The sequence below is a fragment of the Equus caballus genome, chromosome 1 (assembly GCF_041296265.1).
Source record: "Equus caballus isolate H_3958 breed thoroughbred chromosome 1, TB-T2T, whole genome shotgun sequence".
In the NCBI taxonomy this organism is placed as follows: domain Eukaryota; kingdom Metazoa; phylum Chordata; class Mammalia; order Perissodactyla; family Equidae; genus Equus; species Equus caballus.
In genome coordinates, this window is record NC_091684.1 from 71,023,417 (window position 1) to 71,043,444 (window position 20,028).

Genomic DNA, 20,028 nt, shown 5'->3' on the forward strand with positions numbered 1-20,028 from the left:
GCCAGATCAGGCCTGCAAAGAAACTGCGTTTCACAGGCCTTTGGAAGAGATGTTCCCGGTAGGCTGAAAGAGCACTGTGCAGAGCGAGTAGTTTCTTAGCTTCCCAAAGAGCTGGAAGCAAGATGCTGTGGGGCCCAACTTGCCCTTTGGAAAGAAGCCTGCAAGTTGTGCCTTTCAGCTCTAGGGCAATGTAGCACACCCAGAGCAGAAGTCCTACTTCAGCCAGATCAGGCCTGCAAAGAAACTGCGTTTCACAGGCCTTTGGAAGAGATGTTCCCGGTAGGCTGTAAGAGCACTGTGCAGAGCGAGTTGTTTCTTAGCTTCCCAAAGAGCTGGAAGCAAGATGCTGTGGGGCCCAACTCGCCCTTTGGAAAGAAGCCTGCACGTTGTGCCTTTCAGCTCTAGGGCAATGTAGCAGACCCAGAGCAGGAGTCCTACTTCAGCCAGATCAGGCCTGCAAAGAAACTGCGTTTCACAGGCCTTTGGAAGAGATGTTCCCGGTAGGCTGTAAGAGCACTGTGCAGAGCGAGTTGTTTCTTAGCTTCCCAAAGAGCTGGAAGCAAGATGCTGTGGAGCCCAACTCGCCCTTTGGAAGGAAGCCTGCACGTTGTGCCTTTCAGCTCTAGGGCAATGTACCACACCCAGAGCAGAAGTTCTACTTCTGCGACATCAGGCCTGCAAAGAAACTGCTTTTCACGGGCCTTTGGAAGATTGTTCCCGGTAGGCTGTAAGAGCACTGTGCAGAGCGAGTTGTTTCTTAGCTTCCCAAAGAGCTGGAAGCAAGATGCTGTGGGGCCCAACTCGCCCTTTGGAAAGAAGCCTGCACGTTGTGCCTTTCAGCTCTAGGGCAATGTAGCACACCCAGAGCAGGTGTCCTACTTGAGCCAGGTCAGACCTGCAAAGAAACTGCGTTTCACAGGCCTTTGGAAGAGATGTTCCCGGTAGGCTGTAAGAGCACTGTGCAGAGCGAGTTGTTTCTTAGCTTCCCAAAGAGCTGGAAGCAAGATGCTGTGGGGCCCAACTCGCCCTTTGGAAAGAAGCCTGCACGTTTTCCCTTTCAGCTCTAGGCAATGTAGCACACCCAGAGCAGAAGTCCTACTTCAGCCAGATCAGGCCTGCAAAGAAACTGCGTTTCACAGGCCTTTGGAAGAGATGTTCCCGGTAGGCTGTAAGAGCACTGTGCAGAGCGAGTTGTTTCTTAGCTTCCCAAAGAGCTGGAAGCAAGATGCTGTGGGGCACAACTCGCCCTTTGGAAAGAAGCCTGCAAGTTGTGCCTTTCAGCTCAAGGGCAATGTAGCACACCCAGAGCAGAAGTCCTACTTCAGCCAGATCAGGCCTGCAAAGAAACTGCGTTTCACAGGCCTTTGGAAGAGATGTTCCCGGTAGGCTGTAAGAGCACTGTGCAGAGCGAGTTGTTTCTTAGCTTCCCAAAGAGCTGGAAGCAAGATGCTGTGGAGCCCAACTCGCCCTTTGGAAGGAAGCCTGCACGTTGTGCCTTTCAGCTCTAGGGCAATGTACCACACCCAGAGCAGAAGTTCTACTTCTGCGACATCAGGCCTGCAAAGAAACTGCTTTTCACGGGCCTTTGGAAGATTGTTCCCGGTAGGCTGTAAGAGCACTGTGCAGAGCGAGTTGTTTCTTAGCTTCCCAAAGAGCTGGAAGCAAGATGCTGTGGGGCCCAACTCGCCCTTTGGAAAGAAGCCTGCACGTTGTGCCTTTCAGCTCTAGGGCAATGTAGCACACCCAGAGCAGAAGTACTACTTCAGCCAGATCAGGCCTGCAAAGAAACTGCGTTTCACAGGCCTTTGGAAGAGATGTTCCCGGTAGGCTGTAAGAGCACTGTGCAGAGCGATTTGTTTCTTAGCTTCCCAAAGAGCTGGAAGCAAGATGCTGTGGGGCCCAACTCGCCCTTTGGAAAGAAGCCTGCACGTTTTCCCTTTCAGCTCTAGGCAATGTTGCACACCCAGAGCAGGAGACCTACTTCAGCCAGATCATGCCTGCATAGAAACTGCGTTTCACAGGCCTTTGGAAGAGATGTTCCCGGTAGGCTGTAAGAGCACTGTGCAGAGCGAGTTGTTTCTTAGCTTCCCAAAGAGCTGGAAGCAAGATGCTGTGGGGCCCAACTCGCCCTTTGCAAAGAAGCCTGCACGTTGTGCCTTTCAGCTCTAGGGCAATGTACCACACCCAGAGCAGAAGTTCTACTTCAGCGACATCAGGCCTGCAAAGAAACTGCTTTTCACGGGCCTTTGGAAGATTGTTCCCGGTAGGCTGTAAGAGCACAGTGCAGAGCGAGTTGTTTCTTAGCTTCCCAAAGAGCTGGAAGCAAGATGCTGTGTGGCCCAACTCGCCCTTTGGAAAGAAGCCTGCACATTGTGCCTTTCAGCTCTAGGCAATGTAGCACACCTAGAGCAGAAGTCCTACTTCAGGCAGATCAGGCCTGCAAAGAAACTGCGTTTCACAGGCCTTTGGAAGAGATGTTCCCGGTAGGCTGTAAGAGCACTGTGCAGAGCGAGTTGTTTCTTAGCTTCCCAAAGAGCTGGAAGCAAGATGCTGTGGGGCCCAACTCGCCCTTTGGAAAGAAGCCTGCACGTTGTGCCTTTCAGCTCTAGGGCAATGTACCACACCCAGAGCAGAAGTTCTACTTCAGCGACATCAGGACTGCAAAGAAACTGCTTTTCACGGGACTTTGGAAGATTGTTCCCGGTAGGCTGTAAGAGCACTGTGCAGAGCGAGTTGTTTCTTAGCTTCCCAAAGAGCTGGAAGCAAGATGCTGTGGGGCCCAACTCGCCATTTGGAAAGAAGCCTGCACGTTGTGCCTTTCTGCTCTAGGGCAATGTAGCACACCCAGAGCAGAAGTCCTACTTCAGCCAGATCAGGCCTGCAAAGAAACTGCGTTTCACAGGCCTTTGGAAGAGTTGTTCCCAGTAGGCTGTAAGAGCACTGTGCAGAGCGAGTTGTTTCTTAGCTTCCCAAAGAGCTGGAAGCAAGATGCTGTGGGGCCCAACTCGCCCTTTGGAAAGAAGCCTGCACGTTGTGCCTTTCAGCTCTAGGGCAATGTAGCACACCCAGAGCAGGTGTCCTACTTGAGCCAGATCAGACCTGCAAAGAAACTGCGTTTCACAGGCCTTTGGAAGAGATGTTCCCGGTAGGCTGTAAGAGCACTGTGCAGAGCGAGTTGTTTCTTAGCTTCCCAAAGAGCTGGAAGCAAGATGCTGTGGGGCCCAACTCGCCCTTTGGAAAGAAGCCTGCACGTTTTCCCTTTCAGCTCTAGGCAATGTAGCACACCCAGAGCAGAAGTCCTACTTCAGCCAGATCAGGCCTGCAAAGAAACTGCGTTTCACAGGCCTTTGGAAGAGATGTTCCCGGTAGGCTGTAAGAGCACTGTGCAGAGCGAGTTGTTTCTTAGCTTCCCAAAGAGCTGGAAGCAAGATGCTGTGGGGCACAACTCGCCCTTTGGAAAGAAGCCTGCAAGTTGTGCCTTTCAGCTCAAGGGCAATGTAGCACACCCAGAGCAGAAGTCCTACTTCAGCCAGATCAGGCCTGCAAAGAAACTGCGTTTCACAGGCCTTTGGAAGAGATGTTCCCGGTAGGCTGTAAGAGCACTGTGCAGAGCGAGTTGTTTCTTAGCTTCCCAAAGAGCTGGAAGCAAGATGCTGTGGAGCCCAACTCGCCCTTTGGAAGGAAGCCTGCACGTTGTGCCTTTCAGCTCTAGGGCAATGTACCACACCCAGAGCAGAAGTTCTACTTCTGCGACATCAGGCCTGCAAAGAAACTGCTTTTCACGGGCCTTTGGAAGAGTGTTCCCGGTAGGCTGTAAGAGCACTGTGCAGAGCGAGTTGTTTCTTAGCTTCCCAAAGAGCTGGAAGCAAGATGCTGTGGGGCCCAACTCGCCCTTTGCAAAGAAGCCTGCACGTTGTGCCTTTCAGCTCTAGGGCAATGTACCACACCCAGAGCAGAAGTTCTACTTCAGCGACATCAGGCCTGCAAAGAAACTGCTTTTCACGGGCCTTTGGAAGATTGTTCCCGGTAGGCTGTAAGAGCACAGTGCAGAGCGAGTTGTTTCTTAGCTTCCCAAAGAGCTGGAAGCAAGATGCTGTGTGGCCCAACTCGCCCTTTGGAAAGAAGCCTGCACATTGTGCCTTTCAGCTCTAGGCAATGTAGCACACCTAGAGCAGAAGTCCCACTTCAGGCAGATCAGGCCTGCAAAGAAACTGCGTTTCACAGGCCTTTGGAAGAGATGTTCCCGGTAGGCTGTAAGAGCACTGTGCAGAGCGAGTTGTTTCTTAGCTTCCCAAAGAGCTGGAAGCAAGATGCTGTGGGGCCCAACTCGCCCTTTGGAAAGAAGCCTGCACGTTGTGCCTTTCAGCTCTAGGGCAATGTACCACACCCAGAGCAGAAGTTCTACTTGAGCGACATCAGGACTGCAAAGAAACTGCTTTTCACGGGACTTTGGAAGATTGTTCCCGGTAGGCTGTAAGAGCACTGTGCAGAGCGAGTTGTTTCTTAGCTTCCCAAAGAGCTGGAAGCAAGATGCTGTGGGGCCCAACTCGCCATTTGGAAAGAAGCCTGCACGTTGTGCCTTTCTGCTCTAGGGCAATGTAGCACACCCAGAGCAGAAGTCCTACTTCAGCCAGATCAGGCCTGCAAAGAAACTGCGTTTCACAGGCCTTTGGAAGAGTTGTTCCCAGTAGGCTGTAAGAGCACTGTGCAGAGCGAGTTGTTTCTTAGCTTCCCAAAGAGCTGGAAGCAAGATGCTGTGGGGCCCAACTCGCCCTTTGGAAAGAAGCCTGCACGTTGTGCCTTTCAGCTCTAGGGCAATGTAGCACACCCAGAGCAGGTGTCCTACTTGAGCCAGATCAGACCTGCAAAGAAACTGCGTTTCACAGGCCTTTGGAAGAGATGTTCCCGGTAGGCTGTAACAGCACTGTGCAGAGCGAGTTGTTTCTTAGCTTCCCAAAGAGCTGGAAGCAAGATGATGTGGGGCCCAACTCGCCCTTTGGAAAGAAGCCTGCACGTTTTCCCTTTCAGCTCTAGGCAATGTAGCACACCCAGAGCAGAAGTCCTACTTCAGCCAGATCAGGCCTGCAAAGAAACTGCGTTTCACAGGCCTTTGGAAGAGATGTTCCCGGTAGGCTGTAAGAGCACTGTGCAGAGCGAGTTGTTTCTTAGCTTCCCAAAGAGCTGGAAGCAAGATGCTTTGGGGCGTATCTCCGTCTTTGGAAATGATTCAGCACTTTGTGCCTTTCAGCTCTAGGGCAATGTAGCACACCCAGAGCAGAAGTTCTACTTCAGCCAGATCAGGCCTGCAAGGAAAACTGCGTTTCACAGGACTGTGGAAGAGATGTTCTCGGTAGGCTGTAAGAGCACTGTGCACAGCGAGTTTTTTCTTAGCTTCCCAAATCGCTGAAAGCAAGATTCTTTAGGGCCTCTCTCCAGGTGGATACAAGGTAGGGCCTTGTGCATGGAAGTTCTATGGCAATGCAGCACACCCAGAGCAGAAGTTCTACTTCAGGCAGATCAGGCCTGTAAAGAAACTACTTTTCACGGGCATTTGGAAGAGATGTTCCCGGTAGTCTGTAAGAGGAATGTGCAGAGCGAGTTGTTTCTTAGCTTCCCAAAGAGCTGGAAGCAAGATGCTGTGGGGCCCAACTCGCCCTTTGGAAGGAGCCTGCACGTTGTGCCTTTCAGCTCTAGGGCAATGTAGCACACCCAGAGCAGAAGTCCTACTTCAGCCAGATCAGGCCTGCAAAGAAACTGCGTTTCACAGGCCTTTGGAAGAGATGTTCCCGGTAGGCTGTAAGAGCACTGTGCACAGCGAGTTGTTTCTTAGCTTCCCAAAGAGCTGGAAGCAAGATGCTGTGGGGCCCAACTCGCCCTTTGGAAAGAAGCCTGCACGTTGTGCCTTTCAGCTCTAGGGCAATGTAGCACACCCAGAGCAGAAGTTCTACTTCAGCCAGATCAGGCCTGCTAGGAAAACTGCGTTTCACAGGACTGTGTAAGAGATGTTCTCGGTAGGCTGTAAGAGCACTGTGCACAGCGAGTTTTTTCTTAGCTTCCCAAATCGCTGGAAGCAAGATTCTTTAGGGCCTCTCACCAGGTGGATACAAGGTAGGGCCATGTGCATGGAAGTTCTAGGGCAATGCAGCACACCCAGAGCAGAAGTTCTACTTCAGGCAGATCAGGCCTGCAAAGAAACTACTTTTCACGGGCCTTTGGAAGAGATGTTCCCGGTAGTCTGTAAGAGGAATGTGCAGAGCGAGTTGTTTCTTAGCTTCCCAAAGAGCTGGAAGCTAGATGCTTTTCTCCCAACTCGCCCTTTGGAAAGAAGACCGCACGTTGTGCCTTTCAGCTCTAGGGCAATGTAGCACACCCAGAGCAGAAGTTCTACTTCAGGCAGATCAGGCCTGCAAAGAAACTGCGTTTCACTGGCCTTTGTAAGAGATGTTCCGGTAGGCTGTAAGAATACTGTGCAGAGCGAGCTGTTTCTTAGCTTCCCAAGGAGCTGGAAGCAAGATGCTTTGGGGCCTCTCTCCCCCTTTTATACAAGGCTGGGCCTTGTGCGTTGAAGCTCTAGGGCAATGTACAACACCCAGAGCAGGAGTCCTACTTCAGCCAGATCAGGCCTGCAAAGAATCTGCGTTTCACAGGCCTTTGGAAGAGATGTTCCCGGTAGGCTGTAAGAGCACTGTGCAGAGCGAGTTGTTTCTTAGATTCCCAAAGAGCTGGAAGCAAGATGCTTTGGGGCGTATCTCCGTCTTTGGAAATGATTCAGCACTTTGTGCCTTTCAGCTCTAGGGCAATGTAGCACACCCAGAGCAGAAGTTCTACTTCAGCCAGATCAGGCCTGCAAGGAAAACTGCGTTTCACAGGACTGTGGAAGAGATGTTCTCGGTAGGCTTTAAGAGCACTGTGCACAGCGAGTTTTTTCTTAGCTTCCCAAATCGCTGAAAGCAAGATTCTTTAGGGCCTCTCTCCAGGTGGATACAAGGTAGGGCCTTGTGCATGGAAGTTCTCTGGCAATGCAGCACACCCAGAGCAGAACTCCTACTACAGCCAGATCAGGCCTGCAAAGAAACTGCGTTTCACAGGCCTTTGGAAGAGATGCTCCCGGTAGGCTGTAAGAGCACTGTGCAGAGCGAGTTGTTTCTTAGCTTCCCAAAGAGCTGGAAGCAAGATGCTGTGGGGCCCAATTCGCCCTTTGGAAAGAAGCTTGCACGTTGTGCCTTGCAGCTCTAGGCAACGTTGCACACCCAGAGCAGAAGTCCTACTTCAGCCAGATCAGGCCTGCAAAGGGACTGCGTTTCACAGGCCTTTGGAAGAGATGTTCCCGGTAGGCTGTAAGAGCACTGTGCAGAGCGAGTTGTTTCTTAGCTTCCCAAAGAGCTGGAAGCAAGATGCTGTGGGGCCCAACTCGCCCTTTGGAAAGAAGCCTGCACGTTGTGCCTTTCAGCTCTAGGGCAATGTAGCACACCCAGAGCAGGAGTCCTACTTCAGCCAGATCAGGCCTGCAAAGAAACTGCGTTTCACAGGCCTTTGGAAGAGATGTTCCCGGTAGGCTGTAAGAGCACTGTGCAGAGCGAGTTGTTTCTTAGCTTCACAAAAAGCTGGAAGCAAGATGCTGTGGGGCCCAACTCGCCCTTTGGAAAGTAGCCTGCACGTTGTGCCTTTCAGCTCTAGTGCAATGTAGCACACCCAGAGCAGGAGTCCTACTTCAGCCAGATCAGGCCTGCAAAGAAACTGCGTTTCACAGGCCTTTGGAAGAGATGTTCCCGGTAGGCTGTAAGAGCACTGTGCAGAGCGAGTTGTTTCTTAGCTTCCCAAAGAGCTGGAAGCAAGATGCTGTGGGGCCCAAATCACCCTTTGGAAAGAAGCCTGCAAGCTGTGCCTTTCAGGTCAAGGGCAATGTAGCACACCAAGAGCAGAAGTCCTACTTCAGCCAGATCAGGCATGCAAAGAAACTGCGTTTCACAGGCCTTTGGAAGAGATGTTCCCGGTAGGCTGTAAGAGCACTGTGCAGAGCGAGTTGTTTCTTAGCTTCCCAAAGAGCTGGAAGCAAGATGCTGTGGGGCCCAACTCGCCCTTTGGAAAGAAGCCTGCACGTTGTGCCTTTCAGCTCTAGGGCAATGTAGCACACCCAGAGCAGAAGTCCTACTTCAGCCAGATCAGGACTGCAAAGAAACTGCGTTTCACAGGCCTTTGGAAGAGATGTTCCCGGTAGGCTGTAAGAGCACTGTGCAGAGCGAGTTGTTTCTTAGCTTCCCAAAGAGCTGGAAGCAAGATGCTGTGGGGCCCAACTCGCCCTTTGGAAAGAAGCCTGCACGTTGTGCCTTTCAGCTCTAGGGCAATGTAGCACACCCAGAGCAGAAGTCCTACTTCAGCCAGATCAGGCTGCAAAGAAACTGCGTTTCACAGGCCTTTGGAAGAGATGTTCCCGGTAGGCTGTAAGAGCACTGTGCAGAGCGAGTTGTTTCTTAGCTTCCCAAAGAGCTGGAAGCAAGATGCTGTGGGGCCCAACTCGCCCTTTGGAAAGAAGCCTGCACGTTGTGCCTGTCAGCTCTAGGGCAATGTAGCACACCCAGAGCAGAAGTCCTACTTCAGCCAGATCAGGCCTGCAAGGAAACTGCGTTTCACAGGCCTTTGGAAGAGATGTTCCCGGTAGGCTGTAAGAGCACTGTGCAGAGCGAGTTGTTTCTTAGCTTCCCAAAGAGCTGGAAGCAAGATGCTGTGGGGCCCAACTCGCCCTTTGGAAAGAAGCCTGCACGTTGTGCCTTTTAGCTCTAGGGCAATGTAGCACACCCAGAGCAGAAGTCCTACTTCAGCCAGATCAGGCCTGCAAAGAAACTGCGTTTTACAGGCCTTGGAAGAGATGTTCCCGGTAGGCTGTAAGAGCACTGTGCAGAGCGAGTTGTTTCTTAGCTTCCCAAAGAGCTGGAAGCAAGATGCTGTGGGGCCCAACTCGCCCTTTGGAAAGAAGCCTGCAAGATGTGCCTTTCATCTCAAGGGCAATGTAGCACACCCAGAGCAGAAGTCCTACTTCAGCCAGATCAGGCCTGCAAGGAAACTGCGTTTCACAGGCCTTTGGAAGAGATGTTCCCGGTAGGCTGTAAGAGCACTGTGCAGAGCGAGTTGTTTCTTAGCTTCCCAAAGAGCTGGAAGCAAGATGCTGTGGGGCCCAACTCGCCCTTTGCAAAGAAGCCTGAACGTTGTGCCTTTCAGCTCTAGGGCAATGTAGCACACCCAGAGCAGAAGTCCTACTTCAGCCAGATCAGGCCTGCAAAGAAACTGCGTTTCACAGGCCTTTGGAAGAGATGCTCCCGGTAGGCTGTAAGAGCACTGTGCAGAGCGAGTTGTTTCTTAGCTTCCCGAAGACCTGGAAGCAAGATGCTGTGGGGCCCAATTCGCCCTTTGGAAAGAAGCGTGCACGTTGTGCCTTGCAGCTCTAGGCAATGTTGCACACCCAGAGCAGAAGTCCTACTTCAGCCAGATCAGGCCTGCAAAGGGACTGCGTTTCACAGGCCTTTGGAAGAGATGTTCCCGGTAGGCTGTAAGAGCACTGTGCAGAGCGAGTTGTTTCTTAGCTTCCCAAAGAGCTGGAAGCAAGATGCTGTGGGGCCCAACTCGCCCTTTGGAAAGAAGCCTGCACGTTGTGCCTTTCAGCTCTAGGGCAATTTAGCACACCAAGAGGAGAAGTCCTACTTCAACCAGATCAGGCCTGCAAAGAAACTGCGTTTCACAGGCCTTTGGAAGAGATGTTCCCGGTAGGCTGTAAGAGCACTGTGCAGAGCGAATTGTTTCTTAGCTTCCCAAAGAGCTGGAAGCAAGATGCTGCGGGGCCCAACCCGCCCTTTGGAAAGAAGCCTGCACGTTGTGCCTTTCAGCTCTAGGGCACTGTAGCCCACCCAGAGCAGAAGTCCTACTTCAGCCAGATCAGGCCTGCAAAGAAACTGCGTTTCACAGGCCTTTGGAAGAGATGTTCCCGGTAGGCTGTAAGAGCACTGTGCAGAGCGAGTTGTATCTTAGCTTCCTAAAGAGCTGGAAGCAAGATGCTGTGGGGCCCAGCTCGCCCTTTGCAAAGAAGCCTGCACGTTGTGCCTTTCAGCTCTAGGGCAATGTAGCACACCCAGAGCAGAAGTCCTACTACAGCCAGATCAGGGCTGCAAAGAAACTGCGTTTCACAGGCCTTTGGAAGAGATGCTCCCGGTAGGCTGTAAGAGCACTGTGCAGAGCGAGTTGTTTCTTAGCTTCCCAAAGAGCTGGAAGCAAGATGCTGTGGGGCCCAATTCGCCCTTTGGAAAGAAGTGTGCACGTTGTGCCTTGCAGCTCTAGGCAATGTTGCACACCCAGAGCAGAAGTCCTACTTCAGCCAGATCAGGCCTGCAAAGGGACTGCGTTTCACAGGCCTTTGGAAGAGATGTTCCCGGTAGGCTGTAAGTGCACTGTGCAGAGCGAGTTGTTTCTTAGCTTCCCAAAGAGCTGGAAGCAAGATGCTTTGGGGCACAACTCGCCCTTTGGAAAGAAGCCTGCACGTTGTGCCTTTCAGCTCTAGGGCAATTTAGCACACCAAGAGGAGAAGTCCTACTTCAACCAGATCAGGCCTGCAAAGAAACTGTGTTTCACAGGCCTTTGGAAGAGATGTTCCCGGTAGGCTGTAAGAGCACTGTGCAGAGCGAGTTGTTTCTTAGCTTCCCAAAGAGCTGGAAGCAAGATGCTGTGGGGCCCAACTCGCCCTTTGGAAAGAAGCCTGCACGTTGTGCCTTTCAGCTCTAGGGCAATGTAGCACACCCAGAGCAGAAGTCCTACTTCAGCCAGATCAGGCCTGCAAAGAAACTGCGTTTCACAGGCCTTTGGAAGAGATGTTCCCGGTAGGCTGTAAGAGCACTGTGCATAGCGAGTTGTTTCTTAGCTTCCCAAAGAGCTGGTAGCAAGATGCTGTGGGGCCCAACTCGCCCTTTGGAAAGAAGCCTGCACGTTGTGCCTTTCAGCTCTAGGGCAATGTAGCACACCCACAGCAGGAGTCCTACTTCAGCCAGATCAGGCCTGCAAAGAAATGCGTTTCACAGGCCTTTGGAAGAGATGTTCCCGGTAGGCTGTAAGAGCACTGTGCAGAGCGAGTTGTTTCTTAGCTTCCTAAAGAGCTGGAAGCAAGATGCTGTGGGGCCCAGCTCGCCCTTTGGAAAGAAGCCTGCACGTTGTGCCTTTCAGCTCTAGGGCAATGTAGCACACCCAGAGCAGAAATCCTACTTCAGCCAGATCAGGCCTGCAAAGAAACTGCGTTTCACAGGCCTTTGGAAGAGATGTTCCCGGTAGGCTGTAAGAGCACTGTGCAGAGCGAGTTGTTTCTTAGCTTCCCAAAGAGCTGGAAGCAAGATGCTGTGGGGCCCAACTCGCCCTTTCGAAAGAAGCCTGCACGTTGTGCCTTTCAGTTCTAGGGCAATGTAGCACACCCAGAGCAGAAGTCCTACTTCAGCCAGATCAGGCCTGCAAAGAAACTGCGTTTCACAGGCCTTTGGAAGAGATGTTCCCGGTAGGCTGTAAGAGCACTGTGCAGAGCGAGTTGATTCTTAGCTTCCCAAAGAGCTGGAAGCAAGATGCTGTGGGGCCCAACTCGCCCTTTGGAAAGAAGCCTGCACGTTGTGCCTTTCAGCTCTAGGCAATGTAGCACACCTAGAGCAGAAGTCCTACTTCAGCCAGATCAGGCCTGCAAAGAAACTGCGTTTGACAGGCCTTTGGAAGAGATGTTCCCGGTAGGCTGTAAGAGCACTGTGCAGAGCTAGTTGTTTCTTAGCTTCCCAAAGAGCTGGAAGCAAGATGCTGTGGGGCCCAACTCGCCCTTTGGAAAGAAGCCTGCACGTTGTGCCTTTCAGCTCTAGGTCAATGTAGCACAACCAGAGCAGACGTTCTACTTCAGTGACATCAGGCCAGCAAAGAAATTGCTTTTCACGGGCCTTTGGAAGATTGTTCCCGGTAGGCTGTAAGAGCACTGTGCAGAGCGAGTTGTTTCTTAGCTTCCCAAAGAGCTGGAAGCAAGATGCTGTGGGGCCCAACTCGCCCTTTGGAAAGAAGCCTGCACGTTGAGCCTTTCAGCTCCAGGGCAATGTAGCACACCCAGAGCAGAAGTCCTACTTCAGCCAGATCAGGCCTGCAAAGAAACTGCGTTTCACAGGCCTTTGGAAGACTTGTTCCCGGTAGGCTGTAAGAGCACTGTGCAGAGCGAGTTGTTTGTTAGCTTCACAAAGAGCTGGAAGCAAGATGCTGTGGGGCCCAACTCGCCCTTTGGAAAGAAGGCTGCAAGTTGTGCCTTTCAGCTCAAGGGCAATGTAGCACACCAAGAGCAGAAGTCCTACTTCAGCCAGATCAGGCCTGCAAGGAAACTGCGTTTCACAGGCCTTTGGAAGAGATGTTCCCGGTAGGCTGTAAGAGCACTGTGCAGAGCGAGTTGTTTCTTAGCTTCCCAAAGAGCTGGAAGCAAGATGCTGTGGGGCCCAACTCGCCCTTTGGAAAGAAGCCTGCAAGTTGTGCCTTTCAGCTCTAGGGCAATGTAGCACACCAAGAGCAGAAGTCCTACTTCAGCCAGATCAGGCCTGCAAGGAAACTGCGTTTCACAGGCCTTTGGAAGAGATGTTCCCGGTAGGCTGTAAGAGCACTGTGCAGAGCGAGTTGATTCTTAGCTTCCCAAAGAGCTGGAAGCAAGATGCTGTGGGGCCCAACTCGCCCTTTGGAAAGAAGCCTGCACGTTGTGCCTTTCAGCTCTAGGCAATGTAGCACACCTAGAGCAGAAGTCCTACTTCAGCCAGATCAGGCCTGCAAAGAAACTGCGTTTCACAGGCCTTTGGAAGAGATGTTCCCGGTAGGCTGTAAGAGCACTGTGCAGAGCGAGTTGTTTCTTAGCTTCCCAAAGAGCTGGAAGCAAGATGCTGTGGGGCCCAACTCGCCCTTTGGAAAGAAGCCTGCACGTTGTGCCATTCAGCTCTAGGTCAATGTAGCACAACCAGAGCAGACGTTCTACTTCAGCGACATCAGGCCTGCAAAGAAACTGCTTTTCACGGGCCTTTGGAAGATTGTTCCCGGTAGGCTGTAAGAGCACTGTGCAGAGCGAGTTGTTTCTTAGCTTCCCAAAGAGCTGGAAGCAAGATGCTGTGGGGCCCAACTCGCCCTTTGGAAAGAAGCCTGCACGTTGTGCCTTTCAGCTCCAGGGCAATGTAGCACACCCAGAGCAGAAGTCCTACTTCAGCCAGATCAGGCCTGCAAAGAAACTGCGTTTCACAGGCCTTTGGAAGAGTTGTTCCCGGTAGGCTGTAAGAGCACTGTGCAGAGCGAGTTGTTTGTTAGCTTCACAAAGAGCTGGAAGCAAGATGCTGTGGGGCCCAACTCGCCCTTTGGAAAGAAGCCTGCAAGTTGTGCCTTTCAGCTCAAGGGCAATGTAGCACACCCAGAGCAGAAGTCCTACTTCAGCCAGATCAGGCCTGAAAAGAAACTGCGTTTCACAGGCCTTTGGAAGAGTTGTTCCCGGTAGGCTGTAAGAGCACTGTGCAGAGCGAGCTGTTTCTTAGCTTCCCAAGGAGCTGGAAGCAAGATGCTTTGGGGCCTCTCTCCCCCTTTTATACAAGGCTGGGCCTTGTGCGTTGAAGCTCTAGGGCAATGTACAACACCCAGAGCAGGAGTCCTACTTCAGCCAGATCAGGCCTGCAAAGAAACTGCGTTTCACAGGCCTTTGGAAGAGATGTTCCCGGTAGGCTGTAAGAGCACTGTGCAGAGCGAGTTGTTTCTTAGCTTCCCAAAGAGCTGGAAGCAAGATGCTGTGGGGCCCAACTCGCCCTTTGGAAAGAAGCCTGAACGTTGTGCCTTTCAGCTCTAGGCAATGTTGCACACCCAGAGCAGGAGTCCTACTTCAGCCAGATCAGGCCTGCAAAGAAACTGCGTTTCACAGGCCTTTGGAAGAGATGTTCCCGGTAGGCTGTAAGAGCACTGTGCAGAGCGAGTTGTTTCTTAGCTTCCCAAAGAGCTGGAAGCAAGATGCTGTGGGGCCCAACTCGCCCTTTGGAAAGAAGCCTGCACGTTGTGCCTTTCAGCTCTAGGGCAATGTAGCACACCCAGAGCAGAAGTCCTACTTCAGCCAGATCAGGCCTGCAAAGAATCTGCGTTTCACAGTCCTTTGTAAGAGATGTTCCCGGTAGGCTGTAAGAGCACTGTGCAGAGCGAGTTGTTTCTTAGATTCCCAAAGAGCTGGAAGCAAGATGCTTTGGGGCGTATCTCCGTCTTTGGAAATGATTCAGCACTTTGTGCCTTTCAGCTCTAGGGCAATGTAGCACACCCAGAGCAGAAGTTCTACTTCAGCCAGATCAGGCCTGCAAGGAAAACTGCGTTTCACAGGACTGTGGAAGAGATGTTCTCGGTAGGCTTTAAGAGCACTGTGCACAGCGAGTTTTTTCTTAGCTTCCCAAATCGCTGAAAGCAAGATTCTTTAGGGCCTCTCTCCAGGTGGATACAAGGTAGGGCCTTGTGCATGGAAGTTCTATGGCAATGCAGCACACCCAGAGCAGAACTCCTACTACAGCCAGATCAGGCCTGCAAAGAAACTGCGTTTCACAGGCCTTTGGAAGAGATGCTCCCGGTAGGCTGTAAGAGCACTGTGCAGAGCGAGTTGTTTCTTAGCTTCCCAAAGAGCTGGAAGCAAGATGCTGTGGGGCCCAACTCGCCCTTTGGAAAGAAGCGTGCACGTTGTGCCTTGCAGCTCTAGGCAATGTTGCACACCCAGAGCAGAAGTCCTACTTCAGCCAGATCAGGCCTGCAAAGGGACTGCGTTTCACAGGCCTTTGGAAGAGATGTTCCCGGTAGGCTGTAAGAGCACTGTGCAGAGCGAGTTGTTTCTTAGCTTCCCAAAGAGCTGGAAGCAAGATGCTGTGGGGCCCAACTCGCCCTTTGGAAAGAAGCCTGCACGTTGTGCCTTTCAGCTCTAGGGCAATGTAGCACACCCAGAGCAGGAGTCCTACTTCAGCCAGATCAGGCCTGCAAAGAAACTGCGTTTCACAGGCCTTTGGAAGAGATGTTCCCGGTAGGCTGTAAGAGCACTGTGCAGAGCGAGTTGTTTCTTAGCTTCCCAAAAAGCTGGAAGCAAGATGCTGTGGGGCCCAACTCGCCCTTTGGAAAGTAGCCTGCACGTTGTGCCTTTCAGCTCTAGTGCAATGTAGCACACCCAGAGCAGGAGTCCTACTTCAGCCAGATCAGGCCTGCAAAGAAACTGCGTTTCACAGGCCTTTGGAAGAGATGTTCCCGGTAGGCTGTAAGAGCACTGTGCAGAGCGAGTTGTTTCTTAGCTTCCCAAAGAGCTGGAAGCAAGATGCTGTGGGGCCCAAATCGCCCTTTGGAAAGAAGCCTGCAAGCTGTGCCTTTCAGGTCAAGGGCAATGTAGCACACCAAGAGCAGAAGTCCTACTTCAGCCAGATCAGGCCTGCAAGGAAACTGCGTTTCACAGGTCTTTGGAAGAGAAGTTCCCGGTAGGCTGTAAGAGCACTGTGCAGAGCGAGTTGTTTCTTAGCTTCCCAAAGAGCTGGAAGCAAGATGCTGTGGGGCCCAACTCGCCCTTTGGAAAGAAGCCTGCACGTTGTGCCTTTCAGCTGTAGGGCAATGTAGCACACCCAGAGCAGAAGTCCTACTTCAGCCAGATCAGGCCTGCAAATAAACTGCGTTTCACAGGCCTTTGGAAGAGATGTTCCCGGTAGGCTGTAAGAGCACTGTGCAGAGCGAGTTGTTTCTTAGCTTCCCAAAGAGCTGGAAGCATGATGCTGTGGGGTCCAACTCGCCCTTTGGAAAGAAGCCTGCACGTTGTGCCTTTCAGCTCTAGGGCAATGTAGCACACCCAGAGCAGAAGTCCTACTTCAGCCAGATCAGGCTGCAAAGAAACTGCGTTTCACAGGCCTTTGGAAGAGATGTTCCCGGTAGGCTGTAAGAGCACTGTGCAGAGCGAGTTGTTTCTTAGCTTCCCAAAGAGCTGGAAGCAAGATGCTGTGGGGCCCAACTCGCCCTTTGGAAAGAAGCCTGCACGTTGTGCCTGTCAGCTCTAGGGCAATGTAGCACACCCAGAGCAGAAGTCCTACTTCAGCCAGATCAGGCCTGCAAGGAAACTGCGTTTCACAGGCCTTTGGAAGAGATGTTCCCGGTAGGCTGTAAGAGCACTGTGCAGAGCGAGTTGTTTCTTAGCTTCCCAAAGAGCTGGAAGCAAGATGCTGTGGGGCCCAACTCGCCCTTTGGAAAGAAGCCTGCACGTTGTGCCTTTCAGCTCTAGGGCAATGTAGCACACCCAGAGCAGAAGTCCTACTTCAGCCAGATCAGGCCTGCAAAGAAACTGCGTTTTACAGGCCTTGGAAGAGATGTTCCCGGTAGGCTGTAAGAGCACTGTGCAGAGCCAGTTGTTTCTTAGCTTCCCAAAGAGCTGGAAGCAAGATGCTGTGGGGCCCAACTCGCCCTTTGGAAAGAAGCCTGCAAGATGTGCCTTTCAGCTCAAGGGCAATGTAGCACACCCAGAGCAGAAGTCCTACTTCAGCCAGATCAGGCCTGCAAGGAAACTGCGTTTCACAGGCCTTTGGAAGAGATGTTCCCGGTAGGCTGTAAGAGCACTGTGCAGAGCGAGTTGTTTCTTAGCTTCCCAAAGAGCTGGAAGCAAGATGCTGTGGGGCCCAACTCGCCCTTTGCAAAGAAGCCTGCACGTTGTGCCTTTCAGCTCTAGGGCAATGTAGCACAACCAGAGCAGACGTTCTACTTCAGTGACATCAGGCCAGCAAAGAAACTGCTTTTCACGGGCCTTTGGAAGATTGTTCCCGGTAGGCTGTAAGAGCACTGTGCAGAGCGAGTTGTTTCTTAGCTTCCCAAAGAGCTGGAAGCAAGATGCTGTGGGGCCCAACTCGCCCTTTGGAAAGAAGCCTGCACGTTGAGCCTTTCAGCTCCAGGGCAATGTAGCACACCCAGAGCAGAAGTCCTACTTCAGCCAGATCAGGCCTGCAAAGAAACTGCGTTTCACAGGCCTTTGGAAGACTTGTTCCCGGTAGGCTGTAAGAGCACTGTGCAGAGCGAGTTGTTTGTTAGCTTCACAAAGAGCTGGAAGCAAGATGCTGTGGGGCCCAACTCGCCCTTTGGAAAGAAGGCTGCAAGTTGTGCCTTTCAGCTCAAGGGCAATGTAGCACACCAAGAGCAGAAGTCCTACTTCAGCCAGATCAGGCCTGCAAGGAAACTGCGTTTCACAGGCCTTTGGAAGAGATGTTCCCGGTAGGCTGTAAGAGCACTGTGCAGAGCGAGTTGTTTCTTAGCTTCCCAAAGAGCTGGAAGCAAGATGCTGTGGGGCCCAACTCGCCCTTTGGAAAGAAGCCTGCAAGTTGTGCCTTTCAGCTCTATGGCAATGTAGCACACCAAGAGCAGAAGTCCTACTTCAGCCAGATCAGGCCTGCAAGGAAACTGCGTTTCACAGGCCTTTGGAAGAGATGTTCCCGGTAGGCTGTAAGAGCACTGTGCAGAGCGAGTTGATTCTTAGCTTCCCAAAGAGCTGGAAGCAAGATGCTGTGGGGCCCAACTCGCCCTTTGGAAAGAAGCCTGCACGTTGTGCCTTTCAGCTCTAGGCAATGTAGCACACCTAGAGCAGAAGTCCTACTTCAGCCAGATCAGGCCTGCAAAGAAACTGCGTTTCACAGGCCTTTGGAAGAGATGTTCCCGGTAGGCTGTAAGAGCACTGTGCAGAGCGAGTTGTTTCTTAGCTTCCCAAAGAGCTGGAAGCAAGATGCTGTGGGGCCCAACTCGCCCTTTGGAAAGAAGCCTGCACGTTGTGCCATTCAGCTCTAGGTCAATGTAGCACAACCAGAGCAGACGTTCTACTTCAGCGACATCAGGCCTGCAAAGAAACTGCTTTTCACGGGCCTTTGGAAGATTGTTCCCGGTAGGCTGTAAGAGCACTGTGCAGAGCGAGTTGTTTCTTAGCTTCCCAAAGAGCTGGAAGCAAGATGCTGTGGGGCCCAACTCGCCCTTTGGAAAGAAGCCTGCACGTTGTGCCTTTCAGCTCCAGGGCAATGTAGCACACCCAGAGCAGAAGTCCTACTTCAGCCAGATCAGGCCTGCAAAGAAACTGCGTTTCACAGGCCTTTGGAAGAGTTGTTCCCGGTAGGCTGTAAGAGCACTGTGCAGAGCGAGTTGTTTGTTAGCTTCACAAAGAGCTGGAAGCAAGATGCTGTGGGGCCCAACTCGCCCTTTGGAAAGAAGCCTGCAAGTTGTGCCTTTCAGCTCAAGGGCAATGTAGCACACCCAGAGCAGAAGTCCTACTTCAGCCAGATCAGGCCTGAAAAGAAACTGCGTTTCACAGGCCTTTGGAAGAGTTGTTCCCGGTAGGCTGTAAGAGCACTGTGCAGAGCGAGCTGTTTCTTAGCTTCCCAAGGAGCTGGAAGCAAGATGCTTTGGGGCCTCTCTCCCCCTTTTATACAAGGCTGGGCCTTGTGCGTTGAAGCTCTAGGGCAATGTACAACACCCAGAGCAGGAGTCCTACTTCAGCCAGATCAGGCCTGCAAAGAAACTGCGTTTCACAGGCCTTTGGAAGAGATGTTCCCGGTAGGCTGTAAGAGCACTGTGCAGAGCGAGTTGTTTCTTAGCTTCCCAAAGAGCTGGAAGCAAGATGCTGTGGGGCCCAACTCGCCCTTTGGAAAGAAGCCTGAACGTTGTGCCTTTCAGCTCTAGGCAATGTTGCACACCCAGAGCAGGAGTCCTACTTCAGCCAGATCAGGCCTGCAAAGAAACTGCGTTTCACAGGCCTTTGGAAGAGATGTTCCCGGTAGGCTGTAAGAGCACTGTGCAGAGCGAGTTGTTTCTTAGCTTCCCAAAGAGCTGGAAGCAAGATGCTGTGGGGCCCAACTCGCCCTTTGGAAAGAAGCCTGCACGTTGTGCCTTTCAGCTCTAGGGCAATGTAGCACACCCAGAGCAGAAGTCCTACTTCAGCCAGATCAGGCCTGCAAAGAATCTGCGTTTCACAGTCCTTTGTAAGAGATGTTCCCGGTAGGCTGTAAGAGCACTGTGCAGAGCGAGTTGTTTCTTAGATTCCCAAAGAGCTGGAAGCAAGATGCTTTGGGGCGTATCTCCGTCTTTGGAAATGATTCAGCACTTTGTGCCTTTCAGCTCTAGGGCAATGTAGCACACCCAGAGCAGAAGTTCTACTTCAGCCAGATCAGGCCTGCAAGGAAAACTGCGTTTCACAGGACTGTGGAAGAGATGTTCTCGGTAGGCTTTAAGAGCACTGTGCACAGCGAGTTTTTTCTTAGCTTCCCAAATCGCTGAAAGCAAGATTCTTTAGGGCCTCTCTCCAGGTGGATACAAGGTAGGGCCTTGTGCATGGAAGTTCTATGGCAATGCAGCACACCCAGAGCAGAACTCCTACTACAGCCAGATCAGGCCTGCAAAGAAACTGCGTTTCACAGGCCTTTGGAAGAGATGCTCCCGGTAGGCTGTAAGAGCACTGTGCAGAGCGAGTTGTTTCTTAGCTTCCCAAAGAGCTGGAAGCAAGATGCTGTGGGGCCCAACTCGCCCTTTGGAAAGAAGCCTGCACGTTGTGCCTTGCAGCTCTAGGCAATGTTGCACACCCAGAGCAGAAGTCCTACTTCAGCCAGATCAGGCCTGCAAAGGGACTGCGTTTCACAGGCCTTTGGAAGAGATGTTCCCGGTAGGCTGTAAGAGCACTGTGCAGAGCGAGTTGTTTCTTAGCTTCCCAAAGAGCTGGAAGCAAGATGCTGTGGGGCCCAACTCGCCCTTTGGAAAGAAGCCTGCACGTTGTGCCTTTCAGCTCTAGGGCAATGTAGCACACCCAGAGCAGGAGTCCTACTTCAGCCAGATCAGGCCTGCAAAGAAACTGCGTTTCACAGGCCTTTGGAAGAGATGTTCCCGGTAGGCTGTAAGAGCACTGTGCAGAGCGAGTTGTTTCTTAGCTTCCCAAATAGCTGGAAGCAAGATGCTGTGGGGCCCAACTCGCCCTTTGGAAAGTAGCCTGCACGTTGTGCCTTTCAGCTC